We start from the raw sequence: 9,948 nt of genomic DNA, 5'->3' as shown, positions 1-9,948 counted from the left end.
ATATTCTTCCATTTTGTCGTATGCAAGAGGAATCTCGCAAGGAGACTTTAGTGTCGGGAGCGTGACCGAAGGCGGGGGCGTGATCGGAAGGCCGGCGATCGTTTTTGGGGGCGATTCCGAGACAAACGTCCTGTCTATCTTCGGCGAAATGGGCAGGCTGTGTGAGTGGGTAACTTTACCTATCACTGCTTGCTGTTTCGGGCTGCTTCACCCTTTTCTCTTTTTTAACTTTTTGTGTGGTTTCAGGCCGAGGCGCTTTATAATCATGTTCTCGCCCAGTGCAAGGAAGAGGTGAGTCGTCGCGAGCGGGAGAAAGCTTTCTTTGCTGAACAAGTTTTCTATCCCTTGCTCTTGCTATCCTTCGAGTTTTTGTAGAATCTTGTTGCTTTTAATTCTTTGGGCCCTGACCCGTGCAGTTTGAGAAGGAGAATGCCTTGCTGAAGGGGAGCTTTGGGCCAGGGATGCTGAGATCTCCGAGCTTAGCCAGCGTGTAAGCGCGGTGTCTTCTGAGAGGGATAACCTTAGGGAGAGAGTTACCTTGATCGAGCGCCAGCATTAGGACGCAGGGGAGGATAGCGGCAAGTATAAGGGCCTTCATTCCGAGTTGGTGGCTACACTGCTTCGGATCAAAACTGAGGCAGAGGCGTTTCTATCTTCGCATGGGGAAGAAGCAGTCGTCGTAGATTCCTGTGTCGAGAGGGCATCGAAACAGGCTGGCCCGACATTGCCTCAAATCGTGGATTGTGCTTGGCCAGTTTTCCGAGGGCTACCCGTTGAGGGCGCGTTGGAAGGTAGCTCGAGCGGGGCGAAAAACGGAGGCGGATCCACGGAGAGGGGGGACACCGTCGAGAAGGGGCCCTTACAGGACTTCTAATTACCTGGATGTAACCTTTCAAGTTCATCGGTTCATGGGTAATTTAGGGCCTGCTATCCTTTTCTGTTGGTCTCCTTATTTGTAGTACTTCTTTAATTCAGCACTTGTATAAGGAGAATTCTGCAACTTCACTTCCCCTTTTGTTTTGATTTTATCAATGATTTGAAAAAAAAACCTTGGGCCTATAATATAGCCTTATGGCCCTTTCGGGCTGGTTTGGACAAAGAAGCTTTTTTACCTTTGGTCATTTTGTCGTTTTTGCTGCTTCGGGTCCAGTCTCCGAGTCGCGTTGCGACTCGAGTTTATTCGACCCTTGAGTTTTTTCCCTGCCCGTATGGGCAGATAATGGTAGTTTATGCCCTGGGTCGAGGTAACCTTACAGGTGGGTGGCCTGGAGGCTCACTCGGCCGACGATTGTGCCGTTTGTGTCGTGCCCTTAGGCATGCTATAGCTTTGTGCTTATTGTGGGTCCAGTCTCCGAGTCCCTTTGCGATTCGAGCTTTAGTTGACCCTTAAGCTGTCAGTTTTGGCTGGCGACAAGGGCTCTTATGCCTTTTAGTCGTAGAGACCTTTTGATATGTGGCCCGTAGGCTTGTTTAGTTAACTATTTTAGATCCGGTCTCCGAATCGAGTTACGATTAGAGCTCACTTTAATCCTCAAGTTGTCAATTTGGCTGGCGACAATGGCTCTTACACTTTCTGGTCGTAGAGACCTTTTTGATATATAGCCCGTAGGCCCGCTTAGCTGGTGACAATGGCTCTTATGCTGTTTTTGCCCGTGGGCTTTTTCTAGGCTTTGTTTTCCGCTCGTTAAGGTCTTTTTGAAAGATTTTTGCCTGGCCTGTCGTCGTTTCTAAAAGAACCTCGATTTCAAGTCGTAATCGGCGATATTTCGAGCACCTCGGATGGTTCATAGCCCGTTGTATGCCTGTTGAGGGAAGCCTATTTTAACTGGTTCTTTTTGAAGTATATTCGAAGTAGTGGCCTGCAATTTTTGTTTAGCGACGGTCGGGCATCCCTGAGTCGCGCTATTTTGGTTGTATAAGCCGTTTTGACAATAGTCATGTGCGTTTGGCCGTAGCTATTTTTGATCCCGAGTGACAGTTTAGGCGTCCACATCGAGAGTATGCCCTTTCGGGATTCTTACAAATGCGACGTGTAGCCTAAACTTCGAGATTTTCATGCCTGTTAAGGTCTTATAGTTTGTCATGCCTATTGAGGTCTTACAGTTTATCACTCCTATTGAGGTCTTACAGTTTTTTCGGCGATGTAGTATGGCGATTGTCGTCAGTCTCTGAGTCATCAAGTTGTTTAAGCGTGAAGACCACTTCGTTAGGTGATTTGGGATGTGTGTGCAAAATTTTAGGTCATTCGGAGGTGTTTTGGTTGGATTTTTGATCGAGTGCGTGTTTCGGAAGTTTTAGAAGAACTTAGGCTTGAATCCGATGTAATTTGGTGGTTTTAGTGTTGTTTGAGGTGTTCTGATGATTGGAGCAAGTTTGAATGATGTGTAGGATGCGTTGATGCTTTTTGTTGAGGTCCCGGGGTGATTTTGGATGGCCAACGGAAGGTTTTTGAGACTTAAGTGTTGCAGAAAAATTGCAGGTCAGTGCTACAGGATTTTGCTCTATGCGACCGCAGGAGTGGAGATGCGATCGCATAGAAGGATTTTGAGGGGTTGTTTGGTTGTTCAATGCGATCGCACAGTGTAAATCTGATCCGGGATTTTTAGCAGAAATTTGTTCAATGCCATCGCAAGAGTTGGTGTGCGATCGCATAGGCTAAAAACCTTGTGCATCGCGATCGCATGGGCATATCCGCGATCGCATAGGGTTAAATTTTGGAGTTTGAATTTTGTGCATTGCAATCGCAAGCCTGGTGCTGCGATCGCATAGAGGAAAAGAGGTCTGGACAGAAGGGTTTTATTAAATATTTCATCCGCGAACCAAGTCTTATTTCCACCATTTTTAGCAACCTTGAGAGTGTGTTAATTAATTCATGAACTGGTTAAAATGGTTAAGGTTATTTAATTGGTCGGGCTTGCCTAGCAGTATGTTGGGCGCCATCACGACCGGGGTTGGGGTCGTGACAAGTTGGTATCAGAGCCTAGGTTACTTGGTCTCGCGAGTCATGAGCCGGTTGGTAGAGTCTCGTGGGTCGGTACAGAGACGTCTGTACTTATCCTCGGGAGGCTGCCGAACCTTTAGGAAAACTTCACATTCTTGAAACTCTTGTCGTGCGGCTTTGTTGAACTGAGAACTAAACTTCTACTATTCTATTCTCTCAAATATGGTGAGGACACGAGCTACCGGGCGTGACGGACGACCACCAGTGCCACCTACTGAGGCCACCAGAGGCCGTGGACGCGGTCGTGGCAGAGGCAGAGCAGGCGAGGCAGCACCTGCTGATCCACCAGTTTCCCCAGCTCAGCATCAGGCTCCAGCTGTGGATACTCCAGCAGCACCTGTTCAGGCACCAGCGGTGCCCATCGTGATTCCGGGACATTAGGAGACCTTGGCACAGATATTATCAGTCTGCACTGGCCTGGCTCGGGAAGTTTCAGCCACCACAGCAGCAGCAGCTACTTCACAGGCTGGGGGAGGCAGTCAAACCCCCGCTGCTCGTACACCTGAGCAGGTGGTACAGGGACTACAGACACCAGAGGCACCTCCAGCTCAGCAGGTTGCACCAGTTCAGGGCTTCGTGGTTCCAGCTATGCCAGAAGACGAGCAGCATCGTCTCGAGAGGTTTAGTAGGCTCCATCCTCCGACATTCGGTGGTGCTGAGGGTGAGGATGCCCAGGGTTTTCTTGACAGATGTCAGCGTATGCTCCGTACGGCAGGGATCCTTGAGTCGAGTGGTGTGGCATTTACTACTTTTCAGTTCACGGGGGCTGCTCTTACTTGGTAGGAGGACTTTGAGAGGCGTTGGCCTGCCGGTGCAGCACCTCTGACTTGGCAGCAGTTCTCCGCTCTCTTTCTGGAGAAGTATGTACCTCAGTCCCGCAGGGAGGAGCTGCGTAGGCAGTTTGAGTGGTTGACACAAGGGGATATGAAAGTGACTCAGTACGATATGAGGTTTTCACAGTTGGCCCGTCATGCTACTTGGATGGTTCCGTCAGATCGTGAGAGGATTAGGAGATTTGTGGATGGCCTTAACTACCATCTCCGTATTCTGATGACTAGAGAGAGAGTACTGGGTGCTATGTTTGAGGAGGTGGTGGATATGGCTTGTGAGATCGAGTCAAATCGCCGTAGAGAGCAAGAGGAGAGGGAGGCTAAGAGGCCTCGTGGATCGCAGTTACAGTGGTGCTCCTTCGAGGGGCCAGTTCCAGCAGGGTAGAGGTCGTTCTTTCAGGCCTGCTCAGTCGGCACGTTCAGAGTATCGTGGGGGATCTTCAGGCCGTAGTCATCATGGGCCTCAGTAGGGTCAGTCTTCACTCAACGCCCTCCCAGCTCAGAGTTCATCTCATGCCCCATCAGTTCAGGGTTCTTCTGCTCCGAGTGCATCTGCTAGCCACTCCGGTGCGAGGGGTTCCCTTCAATCCCCATCTCCAGTACCGGGCAGCTGTTATGAGTGCGGAGAGTTTGGTCACATGAGGAGGCAGTGCCCTCGCCTTCGTGGCAGACAGCATCAGCAGAGGGGTCAGCCCTCGACTTCTGCTCTAGTTACTTCATCACCCGCCCGGCCAGATAAGGGTGGAGATCAGGAAGCCAGGGGTCGTCCCAGAGGTGGAGATCGATCAGGCGGTGGCCAGGCTCATTTCTACGCTATGCCGGGCAGGACAGATGCCATTGATTCAGACGCTGTCATTACAGGTATTGTTTCAGTCTGCCACAAAGACGCCTCAGTATTATTTGATCCCGGTTCTACCTATTCATATGTGTCTTCATATTTTGCTCATCATTTGGGTACGTCCCGAGGGTGTCTTGCTTTACCTGTTCATGTATCTACCCCGGTGGGCGATACTATTGTTGTAAACCATGTGTACCGGTCATGTTTGGTGACTATTGGGGGTCTGGAGACCAGAGTTGATTTATTGCTATTGAGCATGGTAGACTTTGATGTTATCTTGGGCATGGACTGGTTATCTCCGTGTCATGCTATTATAGACTGTCATGCTAAGACAGTCACTTTGGCTATGCCGGGTGTACCGCGGATCGAGTGGCGTGGTGTGACTGACTATGTTCCTAGCAGGGTGATTTCATTCCTAAAAGCCTATCGTATGGTTGGGAAGGGTTGTCTTTCATACTTGGCATTTGTGAGGGATGTTGAAGCTGAGACTCCTAGCATTGATTCTATCCCAGTTGTGAGGGATTTTCCCGATGTGTTTCCTGTAGACCTGTCGGGCATGCCGCCGGACAGGGATATTGATTTTGGTATTGACCTGGTGGCGAGCACTCAGCCCATCTCTATTCCGCCATATCGTATGGCACCAGCGGAGTTGAAAGAATTGAAGGAGCAGCTTCAGGAGCTCCTGGACAAGGGGTTCATTCGGCCTAGTGTGTCACCGTGGGGTGCGCCAGTTCTATTTGTGAAAAAGAAGGATGGTACAATGAGAATGTGTATTGATTATAGGCAATTGAACAAAATAACAGTGAAGAACAAGTATCCCCTACCTCGCATAGATGATTTGTTTGACCAGCTTCAGGGAGCGAGGGTGTTTTCCAAGATTGATCTTCGTTCGGGTTATCACCAGTTGAAGATAAGGGATTCAGATATTCATAAGACTACTTAGGTATAGTCACTATGAGTTTCTTGTCATGTCTTTCGAGCTAACCAATGCCCCAGCAGCGTTCATGCATCTGATGAACAGTGTATTTCGGCCTTATCTGGATTCATTTGTCATAGTGTTCATTGATGATATTCTGGTATACTCGCGTAGCCAGGAGGAGCACGCGCAACATTTGCGAGTCGTATTATAGATATTGAGGAAGGAGAGCCTTTATGCAAAGTTCTCCAAGTGTGAGTTCTTGCTCGGTTCAGTGGCTTTCTTGGGACATGTGGTGTCCAGCAAGGGTATTCAGGTGGACCCGAAGAAGATAGAGGCAGTGCAGAGCTGGCCTAGACCGTCCTCAGCCACAGAGATTCGTTGTTTCCTTGGGTTGGCAGGCTATTATCGCCGATTTGTTCAGGGTTTTTCCTCTATTGCATCGCCCTTGACCAAGTTAACTCAGAAGGGTGTTGCATTTGTGTGGTCGGATGAGTGTGAGGAGAGCTTTCAGAAGCTCAAGACGGCTTTGACCACAGCTCTAGTATTGGTTTTGCCATCAGCTCTAGGTTCTTATACGGTATATTGCGATGCTTCGCGAGTTGGGATTGGTTGTGTTTTGATGCAGGAGGGTAGAGTTATTGCTTATGCTTCTCGTCAGTTGAAGCCTCATGAGCAGAACTACCCTGTTCACGATTTGGAGCTAGCTGCTATAGTTCATGCGTTGAAGATTTGGAGGCATTACTTGTATGGCGTATCTTGTGAGGTATTCACTGATCATCACGGTCTTCAGCATTTGTTCAAGCAAAAGGATCTTAATTTGAGGCAGCGGAGATGGCTAGAGTTACTTAAGGATTATGACATCACCATTCTTTATCACCCGGTGAAGGCCAATGTAGTGGCCGATGCTTTGAGCCGAAACGCTGTGAGTATGGGGAGCTTGGCATACATTCCAGTTGAGGAGAGGCCATTTGCAGTTGATGTTCAAGCCTTGGCCAATCGATTTGTGAGACTAGATATTTCAGAGCCCAGTCGGGTGTTGGCTTGTGTGGTTTCTCGGTCTTCCTTGTACGACCACATCAGAGAGTGTAAGTATGATGATCCGCATTTGCTTGTCCTTAAGGACAGGGTTCAGCATGACGATGCCAGGGATGTGACCATTGGAGATGATGGTGTGTTGAGGATGCTGGGCCGAATTTGCGTGCCCAATATGGATGGGCTTCGGGAGTTGATATTGGAAAAGGCCCATAGATCGCGGTATTCCATTCATCCAGGTGCCGCGAAGATGTATCAGGATCTTAGGCAGCTCTATTGGTGGCGGAGGATGAAGAGAGATATTATGGAGTATGTAGCCCAGTGTCTTAATTGTCAGCAGGTGAAATATGAGCATCAGAGACCGGGTAGCTTGCATCATCAGATGGTTATTCCTGAGTGGAAGTGGGACAGGATCACTATGGATTTTGTTACCGGACTCCCACGGACTTTGAAGAAATTTGATGCTATTTGGGTAATTGTGGACAGGCTGACCAAGTCCGCGCACTTCATTCCGGTTTGTACTACTTATTCTTCAAAGCGGCTGGCAGAGATTTATATTCGGGAGATTGTTCGGTTGCATGGTGTCCCAGTTTCCATCATATCAGATCGGGGCACTCAGTTTACCTCTCAGTTTTGGCAGACGGTTCAGCGAGAGTTGGGTACTCAGGTGCGGTTGAGCACAGCCTTTCACCTTCAGACGGAGGGGCATTCCGAGCGCACCATTCAGATATTGGAGGATATGCTACGCGCCTGTGTTATTAATTTTGGAGGGTCATGGGATCGGTTTCTACCGCTTGCAGAGTTTGCCTACAATAACAGCTATCGGTCCAGCATTCAGATGGCACCGTATGAGGCCTTGTATGGGAGACGGTGTAGATCTCCAGTTGGTTGGTTCAAGCCCGGGGAGGCTAGATTGCTAGGGACAGATTTGGTTCAGGATGCATTGGAAAAGGTGAAGGTGATTCAGGAGAGACTCCGCACAACGCAGTCGAGGCAGAAAAACTATGCGGACAGGAAGGTCCGAGATGTATCCTATATGATTAGTGAGAAGGTCTTGCTGAAGGTTTCACCCACAAAGGGTGTTATGAGATTGGAAAGAAAGGGAAATTGAGTCCGTGGTTCATTGGGCCTTTTGAGGTACTTAGGAGGATTGGGGAGGTGGCTTATGAGCTTGCCTTGCCACCTAGCTTGTCGAGCGTGCATCCAGTTTTTCATGTTTCTATGCTCCGGAAGTATATTGGAGACCCGTCCCATGTCTTGGATTTCAGTAGAGTTCAGTTGGAGGGTGATTTGACTTATGACGTAGAGCCAGCAGCCATTTTGCATCGTCAGGTTTGGAAGTTGAGGTCAAAGGGTGTTGCTTCGGTGAAGGTGCAGTGGAGAGGTCGGCCCGTGGAGGAGGCTACCTGGGAGACCGAGCGGGAGATGCGGAGCAGATATCCTCACCTATTTGAGGCTTCAAATATGTTTCTTGACCCGCTCGAGGACGAGCGTTTGTTTAAGTTATGGAGGATGTGACGACCCGACCCGTCGTCACGTGAGTTACCGCCCCGTTTTCCCCATTTTCCATTTCTTTATCCTTCATTATAAGTGTTGGGTGTGAACGAGTTGATTTGGATTGGTTCTAGAAGGAAATGAGACACTTAGTCTCTTTAAGGAAGGTTTATTTTGAAAAAGTTAACCGGACGTTGACTTATGTGTTAGAGGGATTGGATATGAATTTTGATGATTCGGTTAGCTTCGGGGGATGATTTGTGACTTAGGAGTGTGATCGGAAGTAATTTTGGAGGTCCCGTGTAGAATTAGGCTTGAATTGGCGAAGTTAGTATTTTGGCGAATTCCGGTTGATAGGTGAGATTTTGATCCGAGGGTCGGAATGGAATTCCGAGAGTTGCAGTAGCTTCGTTAGGTGATTTTGGATGTGTGTGCCAAATTTCAGGTCATTCGGAGGTGTTTTTGTTGGGTTTTTTATCGAGTGCATGTTTCGGAAGTATTAGAAGAACTTAGGCTTGAATCCGATGTAATTTGGTGGTTTTGGTGTTGTTTGAGGTGTTCTAATGATTGGAGCAAGTTTGAATGATGTGTTAGGATGCGTTGATGCTTTTGGTTGAGGTCCTGAGGGCCTCGGGGTGATTTCGGATGGCCAACGGAAGGTTTTTGAGACTTAAGTGTTGCAGAAAAATTGCAGGTCAGTGCTGCAGGATTTTGCTCTATGCGATCGCAGGAGTGGAGACGCGATCGCATAGAAGGATTTTGAGGGGTTGTTTGGTTATTCAATGCGATCGCATAGGGATGCATGCGATCGCACAGTGTAAATCTGATCCGGGATTTTTAGCAGAAATTTGTTCAATGTGATCGGAGGAGTTGGTGTGCGATTGCATAGGCTAATGACCTTGTGCATCGCGATCGCATGGGCATATCCGTGATCGCATAGGGTTAAATTTTGGAGTTTGAATTTTGTGCATTGCGATCGCAAGCCTGGTGCTGCGATTTCATAGAGGAAAAGAGGTCTGGACAGAAGGGTTTTATTAAATATCTCATCCGCGAACCAAGTCTTATTTCCACCATTTTTGAGCAACCTTGAGAGCTTTTGGATGGGAATTGAAGAGGATTTCGACGGGGATTGATTGGAGTTAAGTCCTATGAACTAACAACACGTTTTATTGTGAATTTAGACTGAAAAACCAAGGAATTAAGGAGTTAGAATGGAGGTTAGGGCTTGAACTTAAGAGAGTTAAGAATGGGGATTTGAGGGGTCATTTGGACTCCGATTTTGGTAATCTTTATATGTATAGACTCGTGGCGAGATAAGGAATCCGTTGATGTTAAATTTTCAGATTTTCGAGAAGTAGGCCCGGGGCTCGGGTTTTGCTAATTTCGAGATTTCAGCTATTTTTCGATTGTTTTCGCTTGGGTATTGTTCCATTGGCATATTGTGACGTATTCGTTGTGGTTTTGATCAGATTCGACGCACGGGGAGGTCGATTCGAGAGGCAAGGGCATAGCGAGCTAGGATTTTGGCCGGCTTGAAGTGAGTAATAGATGTAAATGTTGTTCTGAGGGTTTGAAACCCCGTGTTTGCACATCGTAGTACTATATTGAGGTGACTTGCACGCCGGGTAGCGAGCGTGGGGTAGAGCACCGATGGGGATTGTGACTTGGTCCGTCCCGGTAGATGAATATACTGCGTATTTGACTGAAATTCACTTATTATCATTTTAATTGAGCTGATTGCTATATTTGGGCTTCGTGCCAATTGATTGAATCCTTCAGGGAGTGTTATTACTGGTTTCTTACCCTTTCTAGATATCATTGAACTCAGTCCTAG

The sequence above is a fragment of the Nicotiana attenuata genome, chromosome 12, assembly GCF_001879085.1.
Source record: "Nicotiana attenuata strain UT chromosome 12, NIATTr2, whole genome shotgun sequence".
In the NCBI taxonomy this organism is placed as follows: Eukaryota; Viridiplantae; Streptophyta; class Magnoliopsida; order Solanales; family Solanaceae; genus Nicotiana; species Nicotiana attenuata.
This window is presented reverse-complemented; position numbering follows the sequence as displayed.